Raw genomic sequence first — 17,293 nt, forward strand, 5'->3', positions numbered from 1 at the left:
GTTTTACTGTTTTTCAAACTTTCTTTCACATTACAATTAACTTACAGAGTTATAACAGATCAACCAACCTGCTACTTAGGCTGTAGCTGATGCCAGTTGTTAAATTAGACTCTCCGGAGTCTGAGAGATGGAGGAGGAAGGAGAAACTTTAGTTCAGCCTTTTGTTTTAAAGTTTCCCAGGAGAATTTAATGGGTAGCAAGCTTTGGGGTCCACTGTTATAGACCAGTGGGCCTCAAACTCTAGTGTTAGCAGAATCACTTGGAAGGTTGCTTTTATTTTCTTTTCTATTTCTTTCTCCCCTACCCCCTGCTCAGTATGCTTGAGCTCTGTACCTGTGTGATCCCACTGCTTCCAGAAGATACTTTTCCTTTTTTTTGCTTGTTTGTTTCTTTATTTTTAAAAATTAATTTCATTGCTACTGGGGTTATCAGTGCTGGCACTGCAAATCCACTGCTCCCAGTGGCTACATATATATATATATATATATATATATATATATATATATATATATATATATATATATATATTCTCCCTCTCTCTCTCTCTCTATATATATATATATATATATACATATATATATGTATATATATATATATTCCTCTCTTTATTTCTTCCTATTTTATTTGATAGGACAGTGAGAAATTGAGAGGTGATGGAGAGGTAGAGAGGAAGAGGGGAAGAGAGACACCTGAAGACATACTTCATTGCGTGTGAAGTGTCTCCCTTGCAGGTGGGGAGTAGGGGCTTGAACCCAGGTCTTTGTACATGTTAACAGATGTGCTCAACTGGATGTGCCACTGCCTTGCCTCCCCCTTTTTATTTTTAAGTTTAAGATAGAGACGGAGAAGGAAAGGTGTCACAGCTCATGTCATGCATTTTCCCATGTGTTGCTGAAGGACTCTAACCAGTCCTTGTAGATGATAAATTCTGTTCTACTGAATGAATTAGCTCGAGGCCCCTTAGAGGGCTTTTTAAAACAGAATATAGGTTCTGATTGTAGACCTTCTTAGTACCTAGGCTTCAAGTAGGAGTTGATAATTTGCATTTTTTTTTATTTAAGAAAGGATTAATTAACAAAACCATAGGGTAGGAGGGGTACAACTCCACACAATTCCCACCGCCAAATCTCCATATCCCACCCCCTCCCCCGATAGCTTTCCCATTCTCTATCCCTCTGGCATTTCTAACAGATTATCAACAACAGATGATGTTGACACTCTGAGGATCATTGTTTCAGAATGACATATTATAACTCTTTTTTTTCCTTTTTCTGCCTGTTGCTGCAGAGGAATATAGAACTCTGTATTTCAGCACTTATATGAAGGGAAAAGATTTACTATTATTATTATTTTTTAAATTTTTTATATTTATTTATTTATTCTCTTTTGTTTGTCCTTGTTTTATTGTTGTAGTTATTATTGTTGTCATTGCTGGATAGGACAGAGAGAAATGGAGAGATGAGGGGAAGATAGGGAGAGAAAGACAGACACCTGCAGGTGGGGAGCTGGGGCTCGAACCAGGATACTTAAGCCGGTCCTTGCGCTTTGTGCCACATGTGCTTAACCTGCTGCGCTACTGCCCAACTCCCATACTATTATTATTTTTTAAATATTGTGCAGTCCAAGAACAGGAGTAATCTCCCAAAGTAATCTACTAGTCTTGTGGCTATTTTTAAAATCTCGTGTGTGTGGCTGCATGGAACCCCATCTCTTCATTCTTCTAATATTTTCTCCCACTCTTTTTCCAAGGGGGGAGAAGTAGTGCCCTCTACTTCCACTCCCACACCTCACCTCTTCCCTAAGAAATTAAAATAGTTGATGTTTGGTTTCAAGGTTTTTCAGGTATGTCAAAAGTACCAGAGTAGAAGTCCTCATACTCTAGAGATGAATTTTGGTTAGTTTGGCAAAACTATGGGTTGGAAAATACTTTTGTACCTTTCTACTACAATGGCTATATTTCAATTTGATTGAAAGTATGGTTTGCTTTAGCTAGATTTAGCCCGGGTCTTGGACACCCACAGGGTTTGTTTCACATGAGATAACACTGTTCCATGAATGCAAATTAAGAAAACCTTGGTTTACTGCTTATTTGCTGCTTAACACAGGCATCCTATGATCGTCATTGTGTATTGTGAACATTGCCTCATTAGTCCTAACATCTGGCAATTGCAGTGAATTTTGTGATGCTCTGGGTGCCTTCAAGGGTATTATAGATATTCTTTCCTAGGAGACTATGGCTCTCACTTTATTGGCTTTATCAGTGTCCTGTCTGGCCAGCTTTTGCTTAATGTCTAGCCTCTTTTTCTTCTGTTAAAAATATTATCTCTATGCAATTCTCCTAGCTTTACTGTCCCATTAAAAGGTTATTAGGTTTCCCATTAGCAGCTACTGTTGATGGTTTCCCACAGAAGCCCCAGCATGAGTCTCCTGGCAGTGAATCTGAGCTGGGAGAGAACCAGAGAAAGGAGGGAATGATGGAAAAGACTACACTAATAACTGCCTCCAGTTTCAAAGCACAAAAGCTAGACTGGAACCAAAGTCTCCCTTCAGTAAAGTTGGCAACGGGTAAAAACAAAGTTTACAGTTTCTTCCCTGCCCTCAAATAGTACCTTCTATTTAATCTTCTCTTTTACATCTCTTAGATATAAAAATATATAAAATAACCAACTTAGTTTGTTGTTTTTCACATGCACTATCTTGTGCCAGTTGCCAGTTTTTCATAGTTTTTAGTTCGCTGCCTATTTTTCCTGCAGGTATGAATCTTTGATTAATTAAATTGCCTTAGGTGGTTCACAGGTAAAAGTCAGTGAGTTCCAAAGATAATGTTACATTTCTTTTCCTCAGTTGTGCCTTGTTTATAAAAACAGAAACCATTTGTACTAACTTCCATATCATGTGTATTTACTAAACCCTATGAATAATACATGTAGGCCAAATAAGATTTAAGAAAACACAGTCTTACAAAACTTGGTTATTAACTATTATGATTAATATTAATCCTTTAAAAATCTGTGACTTTAAAGATTTCCATCATGTCAGAATTTCTGATATCAGTATTTTAAATTCATGTATTTCCTCAGGCTGCAGGTGACCTCTTCTTTACCAAAACTTAACCTATCTCTTCAATTGACAAAGAAAAATTTTCTTTTAAGACCAAGGTAAGGAATCTTTCCCACCCTCCCCCTAACAAGGCCTAAGTGGATATTTATTTATTTATTTTAAAGTTTTTATTTATTAATGAGAAACATAGGAGGAGAGAGAGCCAGACATTACTCTGGTACATGTGTTGCCGGGGATTGCACTCAGGACCTCATGCTTGAGAATCCAATGCTTTATCCACTGTACCACCTCCTGGACCACAACCTAATTGGATATTTATAGTGTCATTCATAGGTCATAAAAATTATCAACTTAAATATTAACATTTAATGTTGCTATGAAAACAAACCCAGACTTGTAGCTTTATAGGATTTTGAGTTTTATTTATAAATGTTTTGATATGTCCAGACCAAATGATTCTGTGGACCATATATACGACCCATGAGCCAGATGTTCCCCATCCCTGTTACAAGAGGATGTTTTTAATTTCCATCTCTTTAGATGCTCACCATTTATTTCCTACAGATTGAAGAAAAGAAAAAAAAAGATCCTAATTATACGCACTTGTCTCCATTTACCTGCTCTACTTTACCATAATTGTGCTTTTCTGATTAGGAGAAAATTTGCTTTCTCTGACTTCTCCTTAGATTTAGCTCTGTGCCACCTGCAGGGGGAAAGCTTTGCGAGTGGTGAAGCAGGGCTGCAGATGTTTCTCTGGCTCTCTCCCTCTCTATCCCCCCCTTTCCTCTCAATTTCTAGCTGTCTCTATCCAATAAATAAATAAAGATAATAATAATAAAAAAAGATTTAGCTCTGTGCCCTTTCCAGCCTAAGAAAGTCCTAATTTATACCAAATACATGCATTTAGTCATTACCACAAAATATTACAACTTCTTGAGACTCACAAAGCTGTTCTCTCTGGCTTTTGGTACAGCTTTGCTTCTTTCAAAGGGTTTCACTGAAGGTTGAGACTGTGTCCAAGTCTTCCACCCAATATTATTACTCAATTTGCAGTGGGGATGAGTTTTCCATGAAGGGTTATGATTTTCTGGCCTCTTGGCTGGTCTAGGTTACTAAATGAGGATACAAACAGGCCTGGAGGTTGATAATGGTGATGCAGGCGGAGCAAGACATGGCCATAGCTCTACTTGCATTGACAGATGCAGACAAGCTTCAACTCTTCAGGAAAGTTAAGAGTAAACTCAGTAGGAACTATTTAAATGACATTTATTTATTAAATTCTTTGTGTTTATAGAGCTTGTTCTTTCATATGTAAAACCATGTGATGTTGTCTAGAGTAATAGCATATGATGCCCAATATACAAGTCATTTCTGTTCCCTTGATTTCTGCTTCTTAGAGAGTTGACTGCATTGGTTACAAACTTGTTTGTGGAAATTTTATTTAAATTATAATAGTTACATAATTTTATTAAATATTACTTAAATAGATGGGGCATTAATACAAGAAGAAAGTACCTCTGTGAGAGCTAAATCTTTGGAAAGATTTGCTGAAACAAACTGCTAAGAAGCATTGTTGACAAATTAAGGATGGGCAGAACATCTTCAAAAGATTACAAGAATATAGAAGACTAGAAGAATTTTGCATTTGGATTGTTTTCATCTCATGTAACGAAATTAGATGCTGAATTATAGATATGGTTTGTGTTAGGAAAATGATAGAGAATCCCAAGGAAGAATGGACCATCACAGATTCCAATGGAAAAATAAAGAGAAATAGAGTGTTTTGTAGGGGACTAAGAAATAGATAGGTGACAATTATTATAATCATTGTTATTACATATTTTTAAGTGGAATTAAGTGCCAAAAGTTAAGGGGAGCAGTGAATGATATTATGCTATGTCAACTGAATGACTTTTCTGGGTTTATACCTCTGAGCTTCTTACTTGGTGGATGGCTTTTTTAATATTGGTGATTTAATATTGATTTACAAAATTATAATATAATGGGTATAATTCCATACCTTCCTACCATCAGAATTCTGAGCCCTATTCCCTCCATTGGAAACTGTATATATATATATATATATATATATATATATATATATATATATATGTCCATTTTTCTATGGTTCTGTCTTCCTTTCTAAGTCCACCTACTACTTCTGAGTGTTTTTTTTTTTCCCTCTTCTGTCCCAGAGTTCTGGTAGAACTGGAGTTTAGAGCCCTCTGCTCTTCCACTAACATTTGCCCCTCTGGGAGTACAGACCAAAATTCTTTGTGGGGTGAAGGATGTGGATGTTCTGGCTTTTGTAATTGCTTCTCCACTGGACATGAGCATTGGCAGGTCAATCCATACCCCCAGCCTGTTTCTATCTTTCCCTAGTGGGATAGGTGCCCATTTTTCTTGCTCCTAGCCTCTAAATCTGTCCTTTGAAATAACTACCACTAATCCTGTATTCTGACCTTCAGCCTCCTTATTATTTCAGTCTTGGACCTCTACTCAGCAAATTCATCCAATCACACTGAATTGTATGTCATTGAGTCAGGTTATTGTGATGCTGATAAATGAGAACTAAATTGAAGCCATCAGCCTCATTTTCCTTACTCACCTATTTCCAGATGTGGAAGTTAATGGGCTTGGATTGGCTGCTAGCACAGAGTCTCATCAAAGACCATTTTCTCTACAAGCATTAACTGCAATTTATTGATTGGGTGGAGGACTGGGGTATTTGGGGGTGTCGGTTTGTATTTTGACCTGTGAAAATGGTAGGAGCTGAAATCTAAGCCTGCTACATGAGTTTGTCAAATTGAGCAGGAACATTGTGCCTTTAGATTAGAAGCCAAGTATGCTAATTAAACGAGCAGTTAAAAAATGTCTCACTGTATTATAAAAAATTAGCAGCTCTTTCCTGCCTCTGAGAGGAGCCTTAGTCCACTTTCTATGTGCCCAAGTCTACTGATTAAATTGGGGACAGAGGGTAAGAGATATCTATTAAGTTTTTCATTGTTTCATATAATTCTCGGCTCTGACATTCATTGGTCTATTACATCATTTTAACATGTTGGGATTTATTTTCACTTGAAAAATGTTTCTTCCCTTGCCTTCCAGGACATCACACTCTCTGGTTTCCTTACACCTCCAGGACATCACACTCTCTGGTTTCCTTACATCTCTATACAATGACTACTCTGTATCAGTAACTCTGGCTGGAACATCTTGATCTTCTTGACTTCTAAAGACTGTTTTTTTTTTCCCCCTAGGGCTAATTACTATGATGTCTTTCCTATTCTTTCTATATTCATGATCACTCATACTCATGGATTTAAATACCATCTGTTTGAAGAAGACTCTCAGATTTATATCTCTAGCCTGAAACTCTCTCATGGACTTGAAATGCACATAATCATGTACTTACTGGACTCTGCACTTGAATTTATAATAGGTATATTGAAAAATTAATGTCTCCTACTGAACATCTATTCTCCCCAAGCACGCTCTTCTCCACTTACTTTGCTTCTCAGTAAAGGACCATTTCAACTGTGTGGGCTCAAGCCCTTGAAATCATCTTTAAACTATCTTTTTTGTTGTTGTTGTTGTTGTTGTAAACTATCTTTTAATTCATACTCTGAGTTCAGCTTACCAGCACAATTTGTTGGTTTTATCTTCAAAATATTTAATTATCATGGCTGAGAGGTGACTCAACCAGTGCACATATTACCCTATGTGAGGACCTGAGTTTGAACCCCTAGTCACTACATGGGAGTGCCTGCAGGCATGAAGGTTTATGAATGGTGAAGCATCTGTGAGGTGTTTTTCCTTCTCTGTCCTTGTTTCCTCTATTTCTCTCTGTTTCATGCTCTGTCAAAAAGAAGAAAAAATGACTTCAGGGAGGGGTGGAGTTATGTAGGCACTGAGTCCCAGTGTTAACTCTGGTGACAAAAAACAAATAGATGATAGATAGATAGATAGATAGATAGATAGATAGATAGATAGAAAGAAAGATAGAAAGAATCCACAATCCTATTGCTTCTGCTGTCACTTCCTGAATGGTTTCCCTGCTTCTGCTTTGGCTCCCTATAGCAGAGTTACAACATAGTAAAAACAAAAATCAGATTGTTACTTCTCTATTCAAAACAACCTTGAATAGCTCTACATTTCACATAGAGACCTTACAAAGGTCAACAGATTCTTTATAAACATTACTGAGTTACTGTTCTAAAATTCTTTCCTTCTCTCTCATATTCATTGTTAGTGACCACATCGACTTCCAAAGGGAGGATGGACAACATACTCTATGCTACACCTGAGGAAGATGGGTTCCTGATATTGGGGCAGCTTGGAACGTTCCTACCTTTGACCACAGAATGTGAGCTCAGATCTACAGGGATACAGAGATTACATAGGCTCCTAACCTGAATGTGGGCCCCAGATGACACCAAATTGATGGGGTTTACAGTCAACAATATTCATACACCTTTTCCATATTTGGGAGCTACTCTCTTACCTGATCTAGCTTTCTGGTCCTTCTGCCAGCCATGACATCATCTCCCAAGACAATAATTAGTATCCACCTGCATATCATATTTCAAGCTCAGGCAAAAACAAACAAACAAACAAACAAACAAAAAAACAACAACAACGAATATAGCCACAGGCCCTTTGGAATATAACTAAAATATGCCTACTAGCTATCTACAAAATGGAGGGCTTCTTCATTCTTCATCTGCACTATTCCAGCCTTTAGGTCAAATTGGTCAACAATTTGTTTGGCTTTGTATGTTAACTCTCTTTTTAACCACCAGGTTCCAGATGATGCCGACCAGACTTCCCTGGACAAACAACCCCACCAATGTGTACTGGAGCTCTGCTTCCCCAGAGCACTTCCTGACTAGGGAAAGTGAAAGATAGGCTGGGAGTATGGATCGACCTGTCAATGCCCATGTTCCACGAGGAAGCAATTACAGAAGCCAGACCTTCCACCTTCTGCATCCCACAATGACCTTTGGTCCATATTCCCAGAGGGTTAAAGAATAGGAAAACTGTCAGAGGAGGGGATGGGATGAGTTCTGGTGGTGGGAATTGTGTGAAGTTGTACCCCTCTTATCCTATGATTTAGTTAATGTTTCCTTTTTATAAATAAAAAAATTCTTAAAAAGAGGATCAATGGTTCCTCATTGGGAACCACAGCTGGTGGTGACTGCTTATTGGCCAGACTCAGCTTGCGAAATCGAATTCTTAGAAGACAGGTTAATGGAAACCTAAAGCAATTGGCACTACTGAATGAAGTTTGCCTCTACTTATTAGATTGAAGGGATTTTTTAAATATATTTTTTAAATTTAAATATTTATTTATTACTGGATAGAACCAGAGAAATTGATAAAGGAGATGGAGATAAAGAGAAAAAGAGGCATAGATATACCTGCAGCCCTACTTCACCATTAATGAAGCTTTTGCTTTGCAGGTGGGGACCAGCAGCTTGAACCCAGGTCCTTGCACACTAATGTATATACTTAACCAGGTGCATCACTGCCTGGCCCCCTTGAAGGGGACTTTTCAGTGAATATCTCTTCTTCCTCTTTTTAGGTGTGGGGGTGACTGGCTTCTATCTATAACAATATCCAAAACCACTTTTCAACCTATTAAAAAGTTATAACATATTATTTAAGTGTCTCTTACTCTGCTTACAAATGTGACACATTTAAAATACATTTGATATATAAGTGAATTATTCATTTACCAAAGAGCATACTTTTACTAAAATAGTTCAGGATAAAAAACAGCATATGAAATTTTCTGATTGTCACCTACTCATATTCTAATAACCATATGTACTCTCCATTCACTTTTGATATTTTCAGTACTCAGGTTAAAGGGTCTCAAACAGTATTTTGAGATTTGACAATTCTGAGGTCTTTGACTAAATCCACGCCTACTGGTGAGCCAACTGCGGATGGTGATGGTTCCATATTAGGAAATTCAGGAGAAGAACTTTCATATTTGAACAGCCAACACACTTTGAAATTTTGATAAATTGCAAGTTCAGTTATCTAGAATTCACAAACCATAAGTAAAAATTAAGATATCTGTTTTAATATAACTCTTTATTTCAAATATTCTGTTATTTTGTTTAAAATATAGCCTTGTATGTCTTATTAGTCTAATCAATGTTAGAGAACTTTCATTGAAGCAGTCCGCCAACCGAAGTAATGTGCCTTGAATGGAAACTTTTATTTCTCCCTCATATGTAGAATCACAGCCTTTTAGTTAATTAAATAAAATTCTTTTGTCACCAGGCTTATTGCTGGGAATCTATGCTTGCATGACTCTTCCACCCCCTGAAAAAAAAATTAAGATAGAAGGTGTTGGGAGTTGGGGAGAGAAAGAGAAGAGAGACACAGAGAGAAGAGACACATACCACAGTTCTACCTCTCGTGAAGCACCCCCTGTGCAGATATTCCCATGTGGTGGCTAGGGACTCAAGCCTCAGTCCTTATAAATGACAGCATATGTGCTCTACCAGGTGAGCTATCTCCTGCTCCCTTCACAGAATTAAATTTGGAAAGTATTTTGAAGTTTATTCAGAAATGTGATTTTAAACTGCAGTCACACATTAGAATATCTGGATAATATTTTAAAATATTGACAGTGCTATGCCATTTAAAGCCAGGTTTCTAGGTATTGTGCCTGTGTATTTATATTAAAATATAGATTTCATTAAGTGATTTCACACTATGTGTTAAGAGTCAGGATCTGGGTAAACCCACTTGGAGTTTGTCTCCTCTGCCTTGTTATCACTGCCCAAAAGTAGTTTTTTTTGTTTGGTACTGCCAAGGAAGAAGTTTACTCTCTAAAGAAGAGCTCTATAAAAGAAATTTCTTCTTTTGAGTGTAATAAAAAGCTTCCTCCTTTATGCCTTGTTACTTTCACCATTCTATGTGATTGTTTTTTTTTAATTCAAGGTAATTATTACTCATTAAAATTTAACAAAACATTTATTGAGTTCCTACCTATTATAAGCTCACAACTACCCTGAAACCTTAATACAAATAAAATGTGCCCACTACACACTTGATATCACAGTCTGATAGGAAAAACAGAAAAATGAAATTGTCACAACTCCACAATGCATTGTTACCATCCTCTCTCCATGTCCTATATCCTACCCCATCTTACTCTTCTTGATGCAGAATGGCCTCAGTTCCTTCATTTTTGTCTTTAAATAACATGTTTGGGGTCTTTTTGACATTGTCTCAAGATATACCGAGGTTTGAAATTACTTCAGGTTGTCTATATCTATAATAGAGTATGGCTCCTAGAGTGGATTAAAAATGTTAAGTATGTCTGAATACACTGAAGAAAGAAGGGGCTGCCATCTATTTCCTTTTGCTTTAGATGGTGCAGTGTTGTTTCATCATGATATTGCAGACAATTAAAGCCATTAAGACCTCTTCATAGATCCATATTTGATCACTTGTAATGAGAAAATCTGTCATTTGAGTAGAAAGGATGATGTCAAAGAACAGTTTGGGGAAGTTTAATTTCTTGTACCAACCTCCTAAGGTCACACATGAAAATTCTGATAACTGACCACTTATATTACTGTGACTAGAGGGCCGTGGATGGGTTTGTCAAGAGGATAGCATATTTACTGAGTGAGTTAGATCAGAAAGGGAGATGGTATATATATATATATATATATATATATATATATATATATATATATATGTATATTTGCCTCCAGGGTTATTGCTGGGGCTCAGTGCCTGCACTACGAATCCACTGCTCCTGTAGGCTGTTTTTTCCCTTTTTTTGCCCTTGTTGTTTATCATTGTTGTTTTTACTATTATTGTTATTGCTGTCATTGTTGGGTAGGACAGAGAGAAATGTAGCTAGGAGGGGAACACAGAGCGGGGGAGAGAAAGATTGACACCTGAAGACCTGCTTCACCACTCATGAAGTGACCCCACTGCAGGTGGGGAACCGGGGGCTCAAACCAGGAATCTGATGCCAGCCCTTGTGCTTTGCTTCACATGTGTTTAACCCACTGCACTACTGCCTGGTTCCCGATTTATAATTTTATGGGAACTCTTAAATCAGTGTCCTATTTATACTTTATTTAATTCATTTTTTAATTAAAATTTTTAATATTTATTTTTCCTTTTTGTTGCCCTTGTTGTTTTATTGTTGTAGTTATTATTGATGTCGTTGTTGTTGGATAGGACGGAGAGAAATGGAGAGAGGAGGGGAAGACAGAGAGGGGGAGAGAAAGACAGACACCTGCAGACCTGCTTCACCGCCTGTGAAGGGACCTGCCTGCAGGTGGGGAGCTGGGGGCTTGAACTGGGATCCTGACGCCGGTCTTTGAGCTTAGTGCCACCTGCGCTTAACCCGTTGTGCTACAGCCCGACTCCCCCTTGTTGTTTTTCATTGTTGTTGTAGTTATTGTTGTTGTTGTTGATGTCATCGTTGTTAGATAGGACAGAGAGAAATGGAGAGAGGAGGGGAAGACAGAGATGGAGTGAGAAAGATAGACACCTGCAGGTCCTGCATCACCACCTGTGAAGCGACTCCCCTACAGGTGGGGAGCCGGGGCTCGAACCAGGATCCTTACACCCGTCCTCCTGCTTTGCGCCAAGTGCACTTAACCTGCTGCACTACCGCCCAACTCCCTATTTAATTAATTTTTTAAAAATATTTTTATCTTATTGGATAGAGACAGCCAGGAAAGTGGTGATAGAGGAGAAAGAGGCTACTCTTGGACTTTTTCCATTTACTCATAGCACACACACACACACACACACACACACACACACACACACACACACACACACACACGTGCCACAATACTAAAGCTTCTTCCTATGCTTTTGCACCTCCCATGCGGTGTTAGGACTTGAATCTGGACCACCCCCATGGGACGACATGTAACCTACTGGTGAGATATCTCTCTATCCCCAGCATGTTGGAAATTGAGTATAATTAGTACATACTTCCGATATTCTCCATGACAGAGTTTCACATTCTTAGCTCTTTAAGGAGCAATTTTTATGTTAGTGGTTTGTTCTGTTGTCTCCATCCTCTTCTCTGCAGCAATTCACCAGAAACCATTCAATTATGCTCTATATTGTACTATATTATCCTGGCTGGTCATGTCCTTCTAAGCCATCCTTTTCTCACTTGGCCTTTGTACCCCCCCAATCACTGGCATTCTTTGAGATTTAGTATAGTATTTGGGTCTCTTATATTGCTGATTACAGGTACCTTTTCATTTGGTTTTCTTTACCTTATTTAAGAGACTTCAACTACCTCTTAAATGCTTGTGTATTCAAATCTGTATTTTTGACTCAGAGTACAATATACATTGTCAGTTATCTTTTAAAACCAAAATGGCACTGAAATTATTTTTGTAATTACTAGCTTGATATAGAACTACCTGCATTTTCTGTTGCCAACTATTGTTAATATTTAAAAGTCAAACACTTCACTTCTTCTTTGTGGTTTCTATATTTCTTTCTCCCAACCATGCAATGTATTGGTCTTGCTCACCAGTCTGCCCATCACAAATAACAACTATCTACTGTGCTTTAGACACTGTTTTACCTAGTGGTTATATTATGGACTAACAGTTATGGTCCATACCTTAGTGACACTTATGCTCTAGTGAAAGAGTGAGATATCATGTAATCACAAAATATATACCTCACTGAGAACAGCAATGAGGGAAAAGAACAGGGAGCCATGAGAATGTATAACAGGGGATCTGACTTAGCCTGGTAAGTGAGAGAAGTGTTCTTGGGCAAAGGGATATTTGTTCTGAAATGATAACTGATGGCTGTCAAAAAAAACCCCTATATTTCTGAGAGTCTTGGATTGTGTGGTGGTGTCATTGGCCAGAAACAATTCAAGTCAAAGCCACAAACAAAACACTGTAGATAGAAAGAAATGTGGGAGCTGGGAGATAGTTTACCAGCATTAACCCCCTGGTCACTACATGGGAGTACCACCCCCATTTGTACCTTATATTAAAAAAAAAATCCGCTGGGACATTGTGATTGTACAGGCATGAAAGAGCCAGATAAGGATAGGAAAGAAAAAAGAGAAGGAGGAAGAGGGGGAGGAGGAGGAAGAAGAGGAGCAGCAAGGAGAAGGAAGAGGAAAGAGGAGGAGGAGAGAGGAGGAAGAGCAGCAGGAGAGAGGAGGAGGAGAGAGCAGGAGGAGGTGGAGGAAGGCAAGGAGGAGGAAAAGTCTGATGAGGAAGATGAAGAAGAGGAGAAGCAAAGGGAAAGAAGAGGAGAGAGGAGGAGGAGGAGTGGGAGAGAGGAGGAAAGGTGGAAAGTAGAGGGGGAGGAGAGATATGGTGGGGAACAAGACAATAGATGAGACTGTCAAATCCCTGAGACTGTGCTAAGGATTTTGATCTTTATCCTAATAATTTATGGAACATCCTAAGTGAGGTAATAATATAATGATCAGATTTGTATTTTTAGGTGATCATGCTTTAGAGAATGAGAGTAGATTGACAAGGAATGGACAAAACTTGGCACATTAATCTGTAGGGTCTTGTACTAGTACATTAAGGATAAGGACAGTATTTTTATATATGAAGGAAAAATGCTGGCTCCCAATGTACAATGATGGAAAGGGATCTATGCTCAGTTCCTGTACTTTGAATCCACTGCTCCTGGAGGCTATTTTTTCCCCACTTGTTGCCCTTGTTGTTTATCATCATCATTGCTATTATTATTATTATTTCTGTCATTGTTTTTGGATAGGACAGACAGAAATCAAGAGAGGAGGGGAAGACAGAGAAGGAGAGAGAAAGATAGGCCCCTGAAGACCTGCTTCACCCCTCTGCAGTAGGGGGTCAGAGCCTCAAACTGGGATCCCTGTGCCATTCCTTGAGCTTCGTGCTTGAGCTTTGTGCCACATGCGCTTAACCCACTGGGCTTCTGCCCTACCCCAGATGTAGTAATTTTTGAATCAGTTCCAGTTCTCTATCTGTATTTTATCCAGCTAAGGTTTCTTTCCTTCTTCTTCTTCTTCTTCTTCTTCTTCTTCTTCTTCTTCTTCTTCTTCTTCTTCTTCTTCTTCTTCTTCTTCTTCTTCTTCTTCTTCTTCTTCTTCTTCTTCTTCTTCTTCTTTCTTCTTCTTCTTCTTGCGTTTGCCCTTCTTCCGTAGCCAGTCAACAGCATCAGGTTGAGCCTGATGTAAAGTTTCGAGACCTCCTTTGAATCTGGAGAGGTGGCAGTCGTTGACTATGTGGGTCGTAGTCTGTCTGTAGCCGCAGGGGCAGTTCGGGTCGTCTCTGGATCCCCAGCGATGGTACATAGCGGCGCACCGGCCATGGCCTGTTTGATAGCGATTGAGGAGGGCCCAATCATTACGTGCTAGGTCAAAGCCAGGTTGACGCTTGCAGGGGTCTGTGATGAGGTGTTTGTTCTTTACCTCAGCTGACTGCCAGCTCTGTTTCCAAGAGACTGGAACAAAGAAGTTCAGTGTAGGCGTAGAAGACCAGACTGGGTGATGAGACATCAAGCGTTGGACAGGGTAAGCGAAGATATCCGCGTATATTGGCAGGTCCGGTTGAGCGTAGACGTGGGAAATGAACTTAGATGATGCCGTATCCCGACGAATATCTGGCGGGGCGATATTGCTAAGAACTGGCAGCCATGGAACCAGGGTGGAACGGATGGTTCCAGAAATTATCCTCATGGAGGAATATAATTTGGAATCGACCAAGTGGACATGGGGGCTACGGAACCATACTGGGGCACAGTATTCTGCAGTGGAATAGCATAATGCCAGAGATGATGATCGTAGTGTGGAAGCGCTCGTGCCCCATGAGGAGCTGGCAAGTCTTGCAATGATGTTATTCCTCGCGCCCACCTTTGCTGCAGTTTTTATGAGATGTTCGTGAAATGACAGAGTGCGATCAAGAGTAACACCAAGATAGACTGGCTGGGCTTCCTTAATTTTTATTTATAAAATGGAAATACTGACAAGACTATAGGGTAAGAGGGGTACATTTCTACACAATGCCCACGCTTAGAGCATCATACCCAATCCCCTCCCCTGATAGCTTCCTTATTCTTTATTCTGCTGGGAGTATGAACCCCGGATCATTGTGGGGTACAGAAAGTGGAAGGTCTGGCTTCTGTAATTTCTTCTCCACTGAACATGTGTGTTGGCAGGTCGATCCATAATCCCGGCTTGTCTCTCTCTTTCCCTAGTGGGGCAGGGTTCTGAGGAGGCAGGGCTCCAAGACACATGGTGGGGTCATTTGCCCAGGGAAGTCAGGTTGGCATCATGGTATCATCAGAAACCTGATGGCTGAAAGAGTTAAGATATAAAGCAGAACAAATTGTTGACTAATCATGAACCTAAAGGAAAGAATGTTGCTGATGAAGCTTTGGGTTATACATTTTGGAAAAAGCTAGTAAGTCTATTCTGAGTGTATTCCAAAGGGCTCATGACTTTATTAGTTTCGTCTGTGCCTGACATTTAATATGCAAGTGGACCCAGGTTATTGTCTTGGGAGATGGTGTCATAGTTGGAAAAAGGACTAGAACACTGGATCAGGGAAGAGAGTAGCTCCCAAATATGGGGGAAGTATATAAATATTGTTAACTATAACCACATCGATTTGATCTGAGGCCTATATTCAGCATAGGAGCCTATGTAACCTCTGCATGTCTGAGCTCACATTTTCGGTCACTGCTAGGAACATTCCAGGCTGCATTAATTTCAGGACCCATCTTCCTGGGGTAGTAGGTAGAGTATATTGTCCAACCTCCCTTCAGAGAATGGAACAGTCCCTAACATTATTGATCCACACTGAGGACAAGGTCCGATAGGGGCCCACAAAAGGGTTCATTATGTTGTTCCTGATGGAGATGACCAGTGATAGTAGCTAAAGAGATCTGTTAGGGGTCTAGGCCCAGCATGTCTGTGTGGGAATTCCAGGACTCCCTGACTAGGGACCTAGGTGATGGGGTATCCGGGAAGTGATTAAGGAGTCATCATTAAAGTATCCCAGTCACTTGCCCTTATTCAGCTTTTGTATTCCTTACTTTGTCTGACAAGGTTAGCTTTGGAATGATTGAGGGAAATGTAATAGGAGGTAGGTGAGCCTCCTATCTAGGTCTAAGTAGAAACTGTTTCATAGGTACTTTAAGGTGTCTTTTTAGGTCGTTCTACTTGCTTGCTTCATTTATTGATTAACTACAAACTATTGTGCACTTTTGCTTTAAAGTATATATTTTCTCCTAACTTATGGACACATGTTCATATGCCCTATCTCATGGGCCCTAGTCTATATCTAGGTATTGAAACTTTGTTAGGAAATGCACTATCTGAAATAGAATTAAGGAGTCCTATGAGCTAGGAAAGGGCTCACCAAAATAATGAAGATGGAGAGTTGATATTCCACAGCTGAAGTCTCTGGACACAGTCTGAAGTGAAGCATGCTGATGTGGTACTGGTTGCATTGATTAAGTTGGAATCAGCAGATGCAGTATAAGTTAGTATGACTTGAGAGAAGCATGTAGGAAAGTGAGCCCCACCCTAGAGGCTCTGGGACTGGGAGATGTATGGGCTTTATAGAGAAAGTGGAAGGTTCCTGCTGTCTTAGGGTTTAAGAAGGCAATAGATAGTTATTGCTATAACCAAATTATTTGGCAATTTAGTTAACTTTAACTTTAGTTACAAGACCTCACCATAATTTATGTCCTTTTATACTATTTATATATAGCTGTATCCTATAAAGTAACACTACCAGTTGCTTTTGTTCTCCCTGGTCTAAACTTTTAGGAGATTTAATATTTCACAGAACAATTCATTATTAGAAATGTATTAACAATTGGAGTCCACTGTTAAAATTCAATCTCATTTCCAATTTGAAGTCTTAAGTGCTTAGATTGAAGGACCATATATTCAGGCTTTGGTCTACGCATCAAAAAGTTTAAGACATTCAATCCATTTTCCCACTTTCATATTAATTAAATAGTTATTTGTGAAACTTTAAGTTAATAGGAGTTTATATTAACATCATTCCCAGGTCCCAAAGGTCTGTGTCCTTCCCCCCCACCTCATGAAACTGAACATTTACCCTCATCCTCTACCTGGAGATTTTTACTTTGGTGTCATAGTCCAAACTCAGTCAGATTCTGCTTTGAGTTTCCCTTTCTGTTCTTCTTTCTCAACTTCTGTTTATCAGTGAGATCATCCTATGCT

This window comes from Erinaceus europaeus, chromosome 9, assembly GCF_950295315.1.
Source record: "Erinaceus europaeus chromosome 9, mEriEur2.1, whole genome shotgun sequence".
Taxonomy (NCBI): Eukaryota; Metazoa; Chordata; class Mammalia; order Eulipotyphla; family Erinaceidae; genus Erinaceus; species Erinaceus europaeus.